At 38.7% G+C, this 19705-nt stretch overlaps 1 long non-coding RNA gene across 1 annotated transcript; it reads left to right on the forward strand.

The window, feature by feature from the left end:
• Positions 1–599: 599 nt before the first annotated feature.
• Positions 600–2356, forward strand: LOC124167113. Its single transcript, XR_006866613.1, has 3 exons — positions 600–816; positions 897–1018; positions 2086–2356. It is a non-coding gene; the product is annotated as an uncharacterized LOC124167113 (long non-coding RNA).
• The last annotated feature ends 17349 nt before the right edge of the window (positions 2357–19705 follow it).

Here is a 19705-nt window from a genome sequence, read left to right on the forward strand (position 1 = left end):
TTGTATTGGTATGGAGTGTTCAAATTGTGAGTTTCAACATGAAAAGAATGAGTCGCCGACTGTGGAATTCGATGATCTAACGATCTGATCGTTGGATTATTCTTCCTCGTAGAATAATCCTCCAAGGTCGTTGGAATATTAATGGCTTTGCCTGGTTTCGCTGGGATGGTAGGACCCGCCCACCTTGTGACGGTGCGGGATTCCTCGTCCCTTCCCTTCCTTCCCTATCCACTCCGAGGAGGCGTCGTCGGGCTCCTATCGCGGCGGCGCCTCATTCCTTTCTCCTTCCCATCCTCCCCCCTTCTGGGTGCAGAGGTGATAATCTCGCGCTTACAGTCCCTGCCCCAGGAGTGTAACCTTGTGAGCCCGCCCAGGGGGCCTATGCCTGAGTCCGTTCGAAATATCTCGTATGCGAATGCACTCGCACGACCAATCTCGCACTACGAGCGTTCAATGCGGAATTCGGTATGCCCGAATCATCTTCGAGGAGAGTGGTGCGAGGGAGAAATGATTTGTTTATGGCAACGTGTCAACAGGCTTAGGGGGAGGGGAGACTCTTGTTTCAAGACGTGGGAACGCCGGCAGGGTAACGGTAGGGGCGGTAGGATAGGGCTTCCGGACGGCGTGCAACCAATCATCGTCCTTCACCTTTCTGTATGAATAATTTTACCCGGGAATTCAACAACTGCGTTGCTAATGACGCTTTACGAGTACGCCAAATTCATTTACACATTCACCAAGGGCATTTTGGAAGTGAACCAGCCATGTCCAAAGTTAATAAGGAGCAGAAGGAAATGCTGATGGAGTTCATTGAAGGTAATTAACATGGTGTGCCTTTCCTATAAAATAAGTTACAGCATTAGTGTTGATATTAACGTTCCAAATTCCTATTTCAGCGAATAAATATCTTGCCATGAGAAAGTTTTCTACCCCACAAGTATGCTGCTGACAGTGGGAGGAAGTAGCGATGAAGCTGAATGCGTGCGGAGTACGCAAATCGTGGAAAGAGTGACGGAAGGTGAGTAAATGACGTTCTTGTTGTAGATATCTGTAGTAGAACGCGAATACTCTCAAAGTAAAAAAAAACGGCTCGCAGTATAGGATGTGCGATTGTATGACGACCTTCTTAAGTGTGTGACTGATGTAATTTTGTATCATTTGGGTTTTTTACGTGCGTTTTCATATGAGCTGTAATTGATTCCTTTCGCTTACAGGTGGCCTTATGATTATCTAAAAAGAATTAGGTCCACAGTCACAGCTATCTATTTTTATTTATTTTCAATAATGCTGAATTTATAATCCCGAATTTAAGTAGTGGGAGGAGGTGTGTGCATGCGGTTGTTATTGTTGACATTTCCAGTTTTGATGCGATTATTGCCGATGTCGAAAGCAATACAAATTGTTTGGTTCAATCACAAATAAACGGAAAACCTTAAGAAGGCCGATCGTGATATCTATTAAGTGTTGCCGTAAGTAGCATACTTATTTCCCGAAGCAAAACTTTGATGAAACTGAGAATCAGTGTTAATGCTAAATGAGTGAAGTGTGACTTTAATGAGTAGATGAATTCAAAGTAATTACAATTATTTAAAAACCTGTATGATTATGGATTTGGAAGCTGCTTTTCTAGTTTTCAGCATTAATGATTACATGAGAACACTTAAACTTGATAAAAATTCAACTATATTTACCTACTTTCTAACATGTAAGTCAACAGCAAAATTTGGATGACCCCTTAAAATTATTGTAATTTAAATTCATCTTGGTTTAATCATCCTTTCAGATCAATTGTGTAACTTGAAATCTTGCATGTAAATAAGTGTGCATAAAGCAGTATCCAATTTCATTTATCATTAAAAACCATGATGCAATAATTTGCCTTCCCCAAATGTGACTTTTGGTCGAAATACATAATATATATTTTGTGGTGATTGAATTTACTTGTGTTCCCACTCAAAATATCTGTGAAAAATACCAATAGCAATTAACATTCACATTACAAGAAACTGATTTACTTAGCACCATGCTATCTGTTGTTAATTATCGATTCTATGGAAGTAATTGCTATTTGTTTACAACCCATAGTCAAGAACGCAAGCAGCAACGAAGATGGCAGCGGACAGTCTGAAGAGGTGGAGAGAGAGAAGATGGTGCTGGAGGAGAGAAGGATGTTGGCAGTAGAGAAGGGTTTGTAAGAAGAGAAAGTGGCAATAAAAAGGAGGAAGATGGAGTTGGAGGAGTAAAGGGTGCAGTTGGAGAGGAGGAAGGTGGAAGGAATTAAAAAGGCTTGGAGGGAGATTGATAAATGTAGTTGAAGAAATATTATCTCAAATGAAAAATAAATAATTTTAAAAAATGTATTCTATATCACTTAATTCCCATTTCCCTGGTACTACAAGGACTGGTATAGTACTGACGAATATTTCTAGGGTTCTCAGACAGGTTAATGCTTTTATATAAGCCGATGTTTCGGGAGACGACTTACCTCCCATCCCCAAGGCCGTGTTACTTTATGGACGTCCAATTTATAATTAAGGTAAGAATTAAATAAGGTAATTATAATTGAGCTAAGATCGTGTGAAATTGGACTTCCATAAAGTAACACGGCCTTGAGGATGGGAGATAATTCGTCTCCCGAAACGTCGGCTTAAATAAGTATATTATTAGGAAAAAAATTATTCTTTCTTCATAGCGGTGTTTATTTCACATTCACTTCACTTATTTGTCTATTTTAGCTGTCAAATCTAGTATTATTAATGCAAATATTTAAGCATAATACATCAGTATGACAAAATTAGCATTAATAAATGATAATAACCTTTATTTCTATAGTTAGAGCTGACGAGCACGAAGGGGCCCTTAAATACGGAGTTAAACTTGCGACAAGCTACGTGGTCACCTCTTTGGTTAGACGATATAATTTAATAAATTTGGAATTGATTAAAGTAAAGGGCGACTTCCTCTCCCGTGTTGCACGAGGAACTCGTGGTGTCGTTTGCTTTTCCTCTTCTAAATCTTCTAATACTTGCAGTCGCAATATTGCCATCGCCATGTTTGTTGATTACTCGAAACTCGTACTTCGAAAAAGGTTTTCACTGGGTTTGAGTGAGGGAGTGAAATTTCGTACGTGCGAGCTCACTCCCCCGATTCGAGCATACCAAATTCACTCGTACTTCGAAAAAAGGTCACGTGACCCCTTAGTTACCACTCACTCGCATGCGAGTGAAAACTCAGGCATAGGCCCCCAGGAGTCTCGTTTCCACTGTGGAATTCGATGGCAGTGACGCAAAGCGGGCACTGATCGAAAGAGAAAATGCATGATTCTCTCCTATTTGGTAAAATCTAACTTAATTAAAACCGACCCAACAGCTCTCATTTCGTTTCGGTGGATCATACAGTGTACAATGAAGGCTTGTATTAGTATGGAGTGCTAAAATTGCGAGTTTCAACATGAAAAGAATGAGTCGCACAGTACATTGGAACTATACTTCTTAAATGTAAGGATGGAGGTGACATTGCATAACCTGTCGCATCAAATAATGACTCCAACATCACTTCGACTTATAATGTAACACAACTCCTCACGTATGCTAAAGTACCTCCATTTGCCTCCTATTTCGCGTAAAATAAAAAAGAGAAGAAAAAATTTTATTCCTTTGTGACAAAGTTCCTAAAAAATAAACCTTCAATGCATACAATTTCCCCTTCCCGTTTTTTAAACCCTCTTAAATTTATACCCTCTGTCTCCCACAAACTAGAAATATTTGCTATCTCGTCCAGCCAAGACTTCTTTAACTATTTCACAACAAATTTCTGTACATTCGGATTAGCACTGATTCGTATAAAGGACAGTGTTCATGTAATTATATTTTCCCAACACTTTCCCCTATTTTGGCGTCCGTTTCAAAATTCATACCTCCTTCCGTTACGCAACTAAGGTTACAATGATAATATAAATAGATAATAATTTACGCTCGCTGGTGATGATAATTCATCGAAACCCAGATCGCGTTATTTAAAGAAAAAAGTGGTGTAAGTAATATATACCCAAACAAGAAACCTTATAATGGAACACCACACATTTAAAAATGGTATATTGAGGCTTTCACGGTCAATAGTTGATAAAAATAAACATTTCAGGGTCTTACCGCCTAGTTTACGTTATATCCCTACGTTTCGCGACCCCTTCAGATATATAATCTGAACTACGCGGTAAGAACCAAGAAAGTTAATGTTTAATTTCATCAGTTAAAAATGAGTTAGTGACTCTTCTTTCACTCATGTAATCACCAACCTATTTGGTTTCATCATAGAAGCATGTGGTCATTCCCCAAACATTTCGGCATTCCCCAAAACTTCCCGGCATTCTGCTTATATTACTTGAAAATTGAGGACAGATATCTTTAGGTACGACACGGAGAACACCATATTAGAGCCCCAAATTATTTCCAGGTCCGATAGAAGCAATAAATTAATAAAGATATTTAGCCGCACGGATAAATATGGGTATTCGTTTTTCCCCCGAGCTATAAAGAACTTTAACAAATGCTAGTCGTAATTTTATTTGACCATTTTCTTTTTATATTTTGAGGGATGGTGTCCCTGCCTGGTGTCTTTTTAGGCGACTGGCGGGGAAGTATGTAGATGTAGGTGAAAAAGACTAATCGTTAGAGATGCGTTAAAATCGCAAATGCGATATAGATGCGATGTACGCAAATATATGCGACATAGTTGCGATGACTGGACTTATATGATATTTTTACTCAAATTTGCCTTTTCGACTGCAAAATTCGTACATTTTGTGCCGAGCGCAGTTTAAATGCTCCGCCGACACTAGCCGCTTAAAGTATGCGAGCGACTGGCCAGCTGCTTATAGCTGGCTGGGACTTTACGTGGTCGCGAACTACAAGTGGGCGCGGGTAAGCTACACCTCCGCCACTATATGTCTTATTCCTTAATTTATTATTGTTCTACAACATAATCTACCGATTCGATCGATAGATTTTTCTTCCTCATAGGAAAATCTACTAGGATTGGTAGCATATTAATTGCGTAAGCTTGGTTTCGCTGTTAGTAGGGCCCGCCCGCCTTGTGACGGTGCGGGAATCCTCGTCCCTTCCCTTCCTTCCATATCCCCTCCCAGGAGGCGTCGTCGGGCTCCCATCGCGGCGGCACCTCCTTCCCTTCTCCTTCCTGTCCTCCCCCTTCTGGGTGCAGAGGTAAAAAGCTCGCGCTTATAGACCCTGCCCCAGGAGTGTAACCCGCGAGCCCGCCCTAAGGGTTTCGTTCACACTCTTCTACAACATAATTATTTAAAATATTCTGTATTTTTTCATATAACTGTGTTTCACTACATTTTATCGTCATCTAACTCATTATGAAAATAAAAAATAGACGCTACAAAATGCGATGAACTGTTATTAAAAGTTCGATAAAATAAAAATGAAAGTGCGATTTTCACGTATCTCTACTAATCGTGTATCTCTACCGAGGCAAAATATTAAATAATGGTGCAAAAAAATAAACTTTTGGAGACGGAAGCAGCTGGAAAGTGTAAGCAAATCATTCTTCGAATGAAATCGACTTCCAGGTGACTTGCCCCTCCAAAGAGACCCTGACCCGATGCATTGGCCCAGATCCGTGCAGACGCTTTCCGCATCCGAAAAAGAAGGAAGGAAATGTCGCTTGGCTTGGGTCGACGGCGCTACGCTTCCGCCAAGGAAGTTGCTGTTCCCCTCAAGGAATTCCACCGCGAGCGACGAGTTGGCTATTTCCTTTAAAATTTCCAATCCCGTCCTTCGGAAAGTGACCCAGCGACTTCCGTTCAAAAAATGAGAGCTGTTTGCGTTACATTACTGTGTTTAGAAAGTTTTTAACATTCTTTAAATCTTAATTAATTCTGCATTTAAGACTTTGCGTGCCATGGGCGTAATATTACGTCCTGCTAATCCTTCTGAGAATTGCCATGGACGTAATATTACGTCTATTTATTTTATTGACTTTGTTTGCGTGAAGCGGTAATATTTCGCTCATGGTACTTTTCCAGTTCACTGCTTAGTGGTTCTGTTATTTCAAAACTCAACTGCTCGATGGAAAAAAAAGTTCTTTTAATTTTTTTTGGACGAAAAGTCCTCTGTAGCTACCGGCCCCCTTATCTCAGCCTACTTAGTGTGAAAATTCTTTGGAGGAAAGAACCGTCCATGGAGGGTGCAGTGACCCTTTTTGTTATCCAAGATTTTGAATGATTCGCTTGGAAAAATGCTTTTGTACGATTTCCATGGTTAAAATAGATCAAATTGAGCGTAATTAAAAATATTATGCATGTTATGGCGGTGCATCATTTGTTGCAACTTTTTTATTTTTCAAAAGCAGTAGATTTTCATTATTAAAATATATATTTAAAATTTAGCAATAAATGTTATTCAACTCATTCATAAAGAAGAGCAAAGTCCATTTTTGCTGCAATACACATCGATATAAATATATTTTTGATGCTAATGTTTTAAAAATATTTGCGAATTCAGTAAAATGGATGGATTTTTCAGTAGAGCTTTTAAATTAGCGGCCAGCACTCAAAGTGTTAAGCTGTAAATGTGATGTTCTAGGATTGTTTGCTTTCCTCATGAAACAGATTTTTTAATAATCAATTTTAGTATCAGCCGACTACGGTTTCAGATCATGAGACCTGTTTCAATAAGAACTACTGCAAACATGCAGTCTATTCTTAAGTTTTGAAAAGTGTTTTCATTATTTGGGAAGCCAACAGCGCAATAACGTTGACAGGGATGCGAATAATTTCTACATAATTTCGCCATATACTCTTTTATACGTAAAAATCAGGTTTTCCGCGTGTCTTGTATTTTTAGAAATACCAGCTATGAAACCGATAATTAACTAGGGCTCTATGGTACACAATGGTGCTGGTGCATTTATTAATTGGGGAAAAGATTCAGGTTACGACTAAAAATAAAAAAAATAAAACTAACCTTATGCAGGGCGCATCATAGCAAAATTAACATTATAAATGAAGTGTGGGACACCTCAGAGTTAATTACAATAAAGCGCCTCACCATACTCTTTTCTGAGATTTTTGCATGGACTATTTTAATTGCTCTCTGATTATATTCGTTAACTGATCCCATAGATAAGTGGCTTAATTTTACTTTTCCTAATGTAGGTATTTCACGGCTGTAAATCATATTTTTACGCCATTTTTTTTACAAATATAATTATTAATAAATATTTTTATTTATTCTGGAATCACGCATGCATTTGTTTTCAAACTCTAAGCCACCTTTAAAAAAAAAACTCGGAAAAAGAGAAGATGCAGAAAAAATAAGACGAAATCGGGAACTCCTGGAGCCGAGTGGTTGACTTTCTAAATGGGGTACCAGACTCCGACGAGGAGCGAAAAATGAAAAGCACTTGTCGGTCAAAATTCACTTTCACTCGTGATTTCTCTCACTGAAAAGCCGTGACTCCGAATGGGAATTTGCTGGCGGGAAAGTGATCCTCAGAGCTAGGGCGTCCTTGAGAAAAGCATTGAAGAGGGAGGGCGTACTCAATACATAATATAGTGCGTGTGGTATGACATACACAATATCAGGGAGCGAGTATTACACTCACGTCATGTGATCAGCTTCAAGCCAGTATACCTTCATCCTGACATTGGAATCGATTCCAATCAAGATATGAAGGTTTATTGTAATAGGATCCTATTCCCATTCCAATCAAGGTATTTTCCTCACTGGGTTCACTGGTTCACTTTCAAGAATAATTTTTACTTGTAATTAAAATATAAAATTAACCAAGGCTATCCTAGATGTGACTGTAGTCGATAATATAGTTGGATAATGTCCTTTTGCCTTATGTTGAATTAGATAATTTTTATCTTTCGTAAACTGTCCTATATTTTACAATGTAATAACATGTGAATAATCAATCGCACCATCCATATAAGAATTAATATCGCACAGAGTTCTTTAAACAAAATGCTATCCACAAATGTTGTTGCAAAACATTGCACAATGTACTTAATACATGTTAAGTGAAAATGATTAATTTCAATCATAAAAATATTATCATCTTTCAAATTCCCTCATTTGTTGTCCCTAACAAAACCTGACCCACGCTTGTGCATAAAAAATTAATGAAAGAAAACTAATTGATGGTAAATAGTTTACTCATTAGCTGAAATCTTGGAGTGAAATGATGCCCGCGTACACAAACGCTACTGAAAGACTTTTCGCAGGTAAGAACACGTATTGCGACTCTTTCGGACATTTTTCCAACTATTTCTTTTAATATACCCATAGGAGTCATTATTTATCCACATCTACGTCTAAAACAGCCCCTCAAACCGCCTAAAAAGGCGAGTGGTAGGGGGTGTTACGACACCGGCCGTATAAATATAAAAAGCAAATTACGAAACAAAATTACGACAGGCATTTATTAAAGTCCTTTTTGGTTTCTGGGGAGAAACGAATTCCCATATCTATCCGTTCGGAAAAATATCTCTCTTAATTTATCGCTTCTGTCGTACCTGGAAATATAGTGGGGCTCTAATATAATGGTTTCGGCATCGCTCATAAAGATATTTACTCTCATTGTGGAAGCAATCTAAGCCTAGCGCGTAGCCTCTGAGTCTCTAGCGGCTCCCACCCTAATTCCCTTAACATCTGGGTAGCTAACGCTATCTGTACCCCAGTAGCGGTTTTTGGCGAACCGTGCATCTTTCCTTTGCATTTTCTTCAATTCATAGATAATTTTCTGTGCGCCGGATCCCATATGCTTCCTGCATATTCAAGGTTTGCTCGGACGAGTTCGACCGAGCACCTTTCTTTGAATTTCTCATTCAAAAATCTACCCACAATACGCTGGAGGGATCCTAACATATAAAAGGCTCTGCAAACAAATATCCATTATATTTCTTCCCCTTCCAATCTCTTTCAATGCTCCATATTCATCAACTAGGGCAAAATGTCTCTTATTCTTACGGAAATTATGATTTTGTACCTACACCAAGTGGCATACTTTCTGGTAAAAACGAAGGATTTGACAAAGACAACTTTGCCACCGCAAGTGGGAAGTGGAGCAAGACTTATTACCCGCCAACTATGGCATATGTGCAGCTTTAGAGTCATTTAAGAGTCCCTGCACAATAGAACAGCTTTGCGTGGAATATAGCGAAGAAAACCCATGCGCACACTTCATTAGATTGAAGTAATGAAGCAAAAAAGTGCAAAAAATAAATATGTAATGAAATAGTGACACTGAAAAAGTTAACCCTGAAAAAAGATAAGAAAAACTAATGAATTCCAGCGGTTTTTTCCGAAAACCCGAACTCAAGTTTGATTTTTCCGCGTCGTTAAGCTTCTGTGTTTCTGTGTGTGTCAGAGGGAGAGGGGTGATGTCTTAGTTGGGAAGTTTCACACCTCAATTGCTGTCTAAGGCTGGGGCTGAAGAGTTCATGACTCTCACAGTCGCATGGACCCAGAACATAATTTCCACGATATAGATATGAAAAAAGCAGCAAATACATTAGTATCACTGGTATCTACGCCTTGCTCAGGGCTGGAGGACAATATTGTATATCAACAGGATCATGATGCCATATTAAAATTAAATAAGGGTCTTAACTCTTTCATTAAGACCAAAGTCCTGATTTTTGCCATTGAGTTATTCCATACGTTTTCGACAAAAAATTTCAACCCTACCCGTTCCGAGCCCTTTCTAATTTGACATATTCAGTGACCATTTGGAGCTATCAAAACACCAAAGCGCACACTTTTGCAGCACACACAATTATACGATAGTTACAACAACGTAAACTTATATTTTGTGAAACATTTACTATATATAAACGCATATTTTGTGAAATTTATGCCAGCCTAACACATAGATAAACACCCATTCCTGTATTTGTAATAAAGGCTCCGCATTCAAACATAACTTTTAGAAAAAGCATAAATAAATCGTTGAACCATTACGCAATGTGGCCTATCTCCATGATATTATCCATGTTATCTATTTCCGGGTCATTGACTTTAAATTTCGAGTTAGAATATTTAAAAATCCTTTCAATTTTTTATATCATAGAGCAAATTTCTTTAAAGCCGAGTGCAAATATAAATACCTTGAAAATATCATATGGGAAAATTTGAAACACCGCTCAGAAAAAAAACTAAATAATGCATCACACCACCAAAATTCCTAGAGCAGCTTTCGAACGTTTTACCGACGTCACTAGTGGGCGCCATATACGATAGATAACGATAAGGTGTGGGAAGTCAAACCAAATAAAATTGTTAATAAAACTTTTTAAAAAAATCAATCAACCGTATTCACGAGAAGTGTAGCAATTCAAGGAGGAAAAAAATCATTTCCCTCGTCAGGATGCGAACCCGGGTCTTTCGCGCCAAGTGCCTCTGGGAAGAACAACTGACAAATATATTTCTCCACAAAGTTTGGAGTAAATGCTTACTCATTACCCATTACATAAAGTTTTGAAAGCAAAACTTCCAAAAAAATCTCTAACGCTCGATAACATAGAACAAAAATCAATTCCATTGCTTCTGCCGACCGGTTTTCTCCAAAGCCAACCCAAATGTTCAAGCATAGCGGGACAAGGACCTCAGATAAAATGCGCTAAGTTCGGAGACCGCACATGGAATCAAAAACTGCTCTTTAACTCAAGGCTTTCCATGAGACTTATCATACAGCATAGTGGTCATATAATTATTCATTTGTTTTTTTTTCATATTTATAGTTTTTACCTGGATGGCGTGTTGGCACCAGAATAAAATTAATAAAATCTCAAAAAGCAAATTTCCACTTTCTAACAAAAAGGATGGTGAGGGATATTTTCATGGCTAAAGTTATTAGTCATCAGTAAAATGAATGATTTTTAAAATACTCAATCTCCGAATTTTTTCTAACTTCGAAATTGGAATTTTATCGTAAATTAATACAAAATAACTCGTGTATTAGTTTTTCATGAATTTACGAGTACTTTAACACTGAGTAAAAGTATTTTAAAATCCCATAAGGATTACACAGTTTACAAATCAAATGAATGCCTAATCCACTGCTCAAGTTTTCGACCGTTCAAGCAGATGCAATTGCATTACGTAGGGAACAATGTGATTACGCAATTAGTGAATGGAAGAGTAAAGTGTTAATCATCCCACTTGACCAAGAAATTTTAAGACCGCCTTCAAAAGTTTAAACGTAAACGAATGGTTTCTCATAAGGTCAACACCATTTTTAAAACACCAAAAAAATCAACCTAAAAAAATCAGAGGTCTATCCAAATGAGGAAAGAAAAGCCAACTGAACAGTTGTAAAGGTGGAATGGAAAAATTGCTGAAATTAATTGAAAATAATTGTTTCTTTGAGAATGTACAGTCAGAAAAGTTGCAGAGAGTACCTACATTCGGTAAAGTGTAGCCTTAACGAATTCGGCGATTCCAAACATTGGCAAGGGGCATTACTGCAGATAGAAATAAAATTGGGTTATCCCCAAAATTGTAACTGATCGCATCATTATTCAGATTATAATCACTTCTCACAAAAATACTTTGCTAATTTTACAGGAGTACCATGTACGAGATCTATCCATCATGTGAAACTACCAAGGCAGCACAGAAATTTTGTCGCTTTAATTTCTAATCAGGAGGAGAGGTTTCAAAAGTCTTCAGTCGATCAATCACGAGACAGCGGTGACACCGAACTTTTTCAACTTTTACGCCGATATATCGATTTCACATGGATTATACAACATCGCGTTTCGAAGGAAATCCTGCGGTGAAGCGTGGAGCTGTGAGAATCTCGGGCCAAACGGAGACGTAATCTTTCGGATGAAGCGCTGACTCGGGGGAAAAAGAGAAGGGAAACTTTAGTGCAGGCGCGGAATACATTTTGCGACTCGATCAATCGTCGATATTAATTTATGCAAAGTGCAGTTTCCAGCGATTCGCGGCACCGTGTCGCATGCCCTAAATTCCAGGTGGTTACCTTAGAGATATATTTACAAACTTCAATTCAACTCACCTAGCAACTAACGTTTGTTTTCAAGAAAGAAGCATGATATGTGATTTACTTCCACTTGTATTAGCCCCAGTTATCTACCACTGTTAAAGTCTCAGAAGAAATAAATATACGAGGGCCGTTTATTTTTCAACCTCCGATGGGTCATGAACAGAAGACAAAGTGATTATTAAAAATTATTTCATTGCTAAATGAAGAGCACACTTGTGGTGTACTTTCGACGTAATCATCGCGACGATTGAGGAATTGATCGTGCCTGTGAACAAGCTTCACCATACCTTCTTCATAGGATGTTTCCGCCAATGACTTCCAATGAATTTTGTCGTTGACTAGAAGCTCATCGCCCGTTTGAGAATGCCTGCCTCCTTGTAAAATCTTCATTTTAGCGTAAAGATGGATGTCTTACGGCACTAGGTCGGCATTGCACGGTGGATGATCGAAAATTTCCCATTGAAATAGTTCAAGGAGCAGTTGGGCTGCATCAGCGCTGAGATGACGGGCGTTGTCATGGATCAGAACACTTCCAGAAGTCAGCATGTCTCTTCTTTTGTTTTGAATGGGAATGGACGTAATGTTTCGCACTGTTTCACTCTCTAGCCACATTGCATTAAAAACATTCCCTTTTATCGGCGTAAAGTTGAAGACATGTCGATGCTGAAGCCATTGGGTGAGTTTTCTGGCTGTCTCTCCGCAGTGCACACTTGGCGGGAGAATCAGTTGAGGCAGATTAGTTAATGAAATTGCTATTGACCTTACACTAACAACTTACGGTCAGAAATGACTTAAGCATGTAGTGCGGAGGACGCGCAATCGCCCTATCCGCGCAGTACCCTCCTGTCGCTTGTTTGGTGTTTTTGCTGAGCTATCGGAGGTTGGAAAAAAACATCCCTCGTACAGAGAGGAGAAACTTTGTAACACGATATTTTAACCATTGATAGCTGATACGAATGTAAACCAATATTATGTATGACGATTGGGTCGAAAACACACCATTTTTAAACTACAGAAACTTTGAGCCAAGCGCTCCGATTGGTCGTGAGTTTGCGCTGTTCCGGATGCTGTGGACGAAGTCTTTGTATGCAAATGCATACAAAGCATGCGAAGTAATGAGTTGTCCAGAGCATCCGACAACAGGGCAAACTCACGACCAATCGGGACGCTTGGCTTTAAGTTTCTGTAGTTTAAAAATGGTGTGTGTTCGACCTAAATATCATTGGTAAATTTTGTTCCTACAGGCATCAGCTATCCAGGATTAAAATTTCGTGACAAATTTTTCGCACCGCTGCATAAAAACGATTTTCTGCATCTGCGTATGTTATCATGATTGAAATGGCCTGATCCGAAGTGCAGCTGCTGCGTATGATTGGATGAGTAAGGATATAAAGTGTCATCATCATGTTTCGATTGGAAATTTAACTTCTATTGAATTGAATAAGAGGAAAAAAGGGAATTATCAAGCTTTAAATAAAAGCCAATGATAAATATTTCCTTAGATAGCTGTAACTATTCACCATGATGATACGGAATTTAGTGTTTCAATATTTGACTCGGATTTTCACCACTGTGTAGCCTTTATTCGCGAAGGAGTAAACATTTCCTCTGAACTTGAATTCACCCCGTTGAAAGTCGAACCTCATAAATACCCATCATCCTTTTTTAATACATTCGTGCTACTTATATTTCAATCTAAAAAAAGTGCAATTCCAATTGCCAAGTCATTTTTAAACACCTTTTGACCCTATACGTGAGTCAAGTAGCAGTTGGCCTTCAGAAACGGGAGGCATTGGAGTAAGTCGGCTGAATAATGTCAGCTGGCGAGAAAGGGGTAGGGGTGAAACACGACGCTGTTGTTCTCTGTAATTTGATATTTTCTTTGGAAGCTAATGATCCATGGTCTTGATTACATGAGCCCTGCGCGATACATGATCTGGGGTATCTGGGGCCTGCTTGGCGGTCTTGGAGAGGGGGAAAACGTCAGAGGGGTGGGCTAAGGGCTAATATGAGGAAAATAGTGGATAATGGGAGACTTTACGCCTTGTTACATTCCTAAGGCGCTGAGATTCTCACGATGATAGTTCTATCTCTTGGGGAATATTCACACTATGTGCCTGTCGTATTTTGCCTTAAAAATATTAATTTGAAAATGAATGTCTTGAACGCGAAAGAGTTGACTAACGGGTCACGAATATCTTATTCCCGGTAAACTAACGATTTATTAATAGATTTCACACTCGTTGACTCTTTAGTCCACAAAACATTTATGCAAGGCTGAACCGTTCCCGCCATATGCATTCACTTAAGTACAAATAAACCACTTCCCACACATGGTCCCTTGATACTAGCGACCTGATCGAGTGCTATTGGCATCATTTGAGTATGACACGGCGTAAAATCCAAGAAATGTTTATGAGAAGATTACGAAAAACATTACCGGGAACGAATTCACCGATTATAAACCGCTTCCCCGCTAGAAAAGTAGTTTCTGTTTTAGAAGGGAATAACGACCGCTATGCGCTTGGCTTGGAATAAAATAAGAGAGATAGCCTGTAGAACATATATTTTGAATGTCGTTTCTTCCGCGATAGATAAGAGACTATAACGGCAGCGTTAGTCTACTTGTACTGTAGCCTACTAACTTATATATTCCTTAGTGTATGTTTCTGAATTTTATTAGTGTTTATAACAGTATGTTTTGCATGTTCTAGCTTCATAGGCATTTGCAGTTCTACCTCCATGAGTAGTTGGCAAGTTTTGCCTTTGAATTAATGTGGTAGCATAATTTGTTATCATGCGTAACATTTTAATGACCGTGTGGTGTGCATGTGGGAATTCTCTTGAATGCTGGTGATTGATCACCCTTTTCCAAGCACCGCAGAGGTGACTCGATGGGTATTATGTAAATGCGCGCATCATTATTATCGGTCAGCAACCGCTCGGAGGAGTATAAACGAAATCGGCCCCGCCCCACCCTTAAGATGACGCATCACTTTCCTTCGGCCCCGTCCAAGTAAAATATTAAAATATATTTACCACTATTTCTAATTTTACTGGTTATATCATCTCAAACTATTAATTGAAATAAAATAACCCATATCTGCTGCAGCCGTACGCCAAGTCGATTTCCTGATATGTTTCAGTCCCCACTGATAGATTTAAAAAAAATAGGGAAGGATCACTTTGTGGACAAAATAACCAGTGGCGTAGCCAGGGGGGAGTCCAGGGGGTCCGGACCCCCCCCCCCCCGAAATATAAAAACTCTTTAATTTTTCTTCATGAATGAAAACAAAATATTGAAAAATCATGAATTCACAAAATATTTCTTTAACAAATGAAGTTTTTTCGAATAAGTGTTAAAATTAGTTAAAATCCCATTACTTTGTAGGTATGCCGTTTTTTTTTTTTTAATCCACCCTGGTTTTGGACCTCCCCCCCACACCCGAACGAAATTCCTGGCTACGCTTCTGAAAATGACAATTCGCTCATGTTATAAAACCTCTAAAAAAAAGTGTCGGGAATTTTTCGTCATTCCACTGCTGGAAATATGGAATATATGATTTTTGACCACTTTTTTTCGATTTCAGCGCACAACACGCTTATGGAGGTGGTCGCGATAGGACTAGCCTCGCTCTGCTGGTATTCGATGGACAGAAAAACGCGTTAAAAACCAATGCTTATATCATTAAATGCCGACGATATATTGCGTAGGCCTTGGTTAACATGTGCTTAAATCTCAAATTTGAATATAATTTATGATATAAGGCTTAATTGTGTGAAACCTTTCCATTATGGAAAATGAAAAAAATAAACTTAATTAGGCCCACTAATATATTTGAAAAAACATGACCCGGGTTTCTTAATATAGTTACATTTTTTCGCATACTCAAATTTGAAAATTTCTCCTCGGTATTTTATCAAATATACATTTATTATACATAAGATACGGATAAATTTAGTTCTACTACGTAAATATCTAGACGATAATTGAGCTTATTATGAGTAGAACCGAGCATAGTAGACTAGTGGGTAGAGTGCTAGGCTGCTGATCGAGGAGTCCCGGGATCAAATACCAGGTGGAGTCTACAGACACCCCCAAACAAAATCCTCGAATTTTTAGGTGGCCCAGGGAAAGTAACTGGCACCCTTACCCTGAAGGTGTCAAATTGGCACATGGATTAGTTCGGGATGAGCTCAACCTTCTCCTATCCAAACCAACCCTCGGATTGAATTATCGAGTGAATTATTAGTAAAACGTCGCCGAAAAAGGCAATTTTTGACTTGTCAACAGGGAGTTTGAGCTTCACCTCCTCTTAATATTCTTCAACAACTTGATCTATATTTCTCATTCGATGTCTTCTATCACCGTTCTTCCCGTCCTTTTACGCTACAACGATTGTCTCCATCACAATGGCGTAACTATGGCGGGGGATGACGGGATATATTCCCCCCCCCCCCCCCAAAGTTCAGAGAAAAAAATGTTTTTATTATTTTCTAGTTTTGACGTATAATAACCGCATCTGATTGAAGTTAAATTCTAAGCCCCAAAATGACGTAAATTATATTTCCAGGAATGTTATTTTTCAAAAGTTTTCCAGGAACCCCCGTTGCCTGGAAGGGGGGATTACCCCCTAGGCCCTTGGCTATGCTTTGAGCGTATAGGATCCAGTGCAGAAAGACTTAATCCGCGAACTGAATAAAACACAAAGGAAGGCTGTGCGTTTCGTCAAAAACTGCTACGGGCGTACAGACAGCGTTACCCAGATGTTAAGCGAATTAGGCTGGGAGCCGTTGGAGACTCGGAGGCTGCGCGCTAGGCTTAGATTGCTTGAACAATTGAGAATGGATATCTTTAAGAGCGACACAGTGAATATAATATTAGAGCCACACTATATTTCCAGGTCCGTTAGAAGCGATAAATTAAAAGAGACGTTTTGCCGAACGGACAGACATGGGAATTCGTTTTCCCCCAGACCATAAATGACTTTAATAAGCGCTAGTCCCAACTTCGTTAGAGCACTTCATTTTTTTTAGCTGTAAACGGCTGGTGCCCTAACACCCCCTGCTACGCGCCTTTGAGGCCGCTTGCGGGGTATTATGTAGATGTAGGTCACTTCTCACCCCCCAAAGCATATTCCTGCTCCATCAAATTGTCACGTAAAATTCGTATCTCAGTTTTTCCCGTCTTCTTTTATCGAATATTGAGTAGAGATCTGCACACATGCATCAAAATATTACCGCACCCGAATGAAAGTTGCCGGCGTTTCGTTCGTAAATCGATGGTCCGCATGCAAACGGCATCCAACACGCGACCATGCGGTAAACATTTCTAGACGCCCACTGGCTGGCGAGGCCTGGATGTGGTTGCGAGATAAATAGCTCACCGATATGAGCTAGCGTGGAAATTGCTGTGAGGGCGAAACTCCACATGTACGGTCACCCCCTTGGGCTTCTTAGCGAACAGTTTAAAGAAAGTAGGTTCTCGTCAATCACTGCACGAATTGATAAAGAGCCCGCAACCCCATCGGATGGTGCATGAGACCGATATTCCTATGACTCTCCAAGAAATTATGGTCACCATTATCGTTTCTCCTCCCGATGAAAAACGTATTTTACAACGACAGGGTAAGGTTTCTTACATCCTGAACGCGCATCTTCGACAAAGAGATGATAAAGCACTCAAATAAGACGGAAATTTACTAAAATAATTCAGGTGCGTGGTTTTATCAGCATTATATAGCATCATCCTACACCATTACGATAAACTGAAAACGTTCCAACACCTTTGCCTCTCACGTGCACATAACATGTAACAGAAATTCTGTCATATACTAGTTGGTAGAAGAATCAGAATCTGTGAAATTGGCATATATTTATGAGATCTAGGTAGTTAAACAAGGATTTAATAAAATGTGGGAAATATTGCTCCATTACAATTTTTTTATGAAGCATCTCACTTTTAAATCCAAAAGTCAGTCGAATGAAAATAGGAAACTATGAAAATGTAATACGATGGAAACTCACAAGCCTCCATTATACTGGTTGAATAATAGAACAATATTTCCATTGGATTTATTTTCGCACGACGCGTTACGTTGTCAAAACAACATTTTCAAGCGCATCATGAGCAGCCAAGTTCTTCCTGATTATGTCCTACTGCTATAACTGCTTTAAGAGGAAGGATGGAGTTGAGGGGTTTGGTAGCAATGCATTCTATGAAAGCACTGAAATTTCGTATTTAACTAATATTTCTAACATTTTCAAGGGCATGGTAATAAATAAAAAAACAAGGTATAAAAGAAACCCATTCACATTGTTGTAACTCGCTATGCTCGCTGGGGGGGCTCTGCCCCCCCTAGGCCCCCCCGAAAAAGGCCTACGGCCTGTTATGCTCACTGTGGGAGGTCTTACACGTTTAATTTGCTACTTGTTACTAAAGGATCGTTTACTTTTAAGCTGGCTAGCTTAGGTATAAGCAATATTTCCACTTTCACGTAAAACGAGCGCATGGTACGTAGGCTACAATATGAATGTAAATATTTATAAAGAGAAACGTTTTTCTGAGGGGCTGAAAAAGTAAAATAAATTTCTATGAGTTTCTTTAACTTATTCAATTCAAATACAAAAAGCGTTGAGACCACGTTTCACTATACGTATAAAATTCGTCTGTAACACCCAATGCATACGTAATATCATAGCTTAACGACTTTACGTATTACAATGAAAAACACGTTTATTAATTATTTTCCACAAAACTCAACCAAATTCTTGATATACGAATAATATGTAACAGCTGTTCCCCGCTTCGTAAGCGAATTACGTAGGGACTGAATATCAATATCTAGAAACAAATGCGCCTTAGCATGAATTGGGGCTAGTATGACGAATTTTATCGAAATATTATTGATCCTGATCGCGAATGATTTCACTTCAGAAATACCTCTATTTAAAGTTTTAATGAATCGGGATACACAAATATCTCAGCTTTAATATCCAACGCAATGCGCAATAAATCTGGTGAGTAACGGATCACAGCCTTTGGTGTACAAGACATTGTGAATGTCAAGATTTCGATAATTTTCACAATTGAATAACTTAGTCACTCAAGGAAACGTGATTTTCGCAAGACAAATAATTGAATAAGAAATACCTTTATTTGCACTTACCTTCCATATTGTATTATTCACTGCCTATTCACTCCTGCAGCTCACGGATAACATTGTACATTAAAAAGGAAATTAACGGAAAAAAGAACGTAAACAAAAATAAAAAGTTATCAACATCACAAAAAATGAAAATAAAATCATTTTTACCAACCTATATTATGTAAGACTTGTTTAAGTCTTTCTACTACAATCGTGTATCGCCAACAAGATACAAACTATAGTCAACAGCACGAATCATGTTTCTAAATTGGCATTTAGAGCACTTATTAACTTTGAAATTAATAACCACCACACTCTCGATGTAATATACCAAAAACAACAACTAATATCTTACCTTACATTTCTCCGCTTTTGATTTGAATGCGCTTTGATTTAAACAGATGTTTGTTCTTGCGGAAAGAAGACGCAAAGAAATAGACACTTCAATTATTACTTTCTTAATTTCCTACCTTATATTTATCAGTTTTTCGTTTCATTTCCTTTATCTTCTTTCCCAA

The sequence above is a fragment of the Ischnura elegans genome, chromosome 10, assembly GCF_921293095.1.
Source record: "Ischnura elegans chromosome 10, ioIscEleg1.1, whole genome shotgun sequence".
NCBI lineage: Eukaryota > Metazoa > Arthropoda > Insecta > Odonata > Coenagrionidae > Ischnura > Ischnura elegans.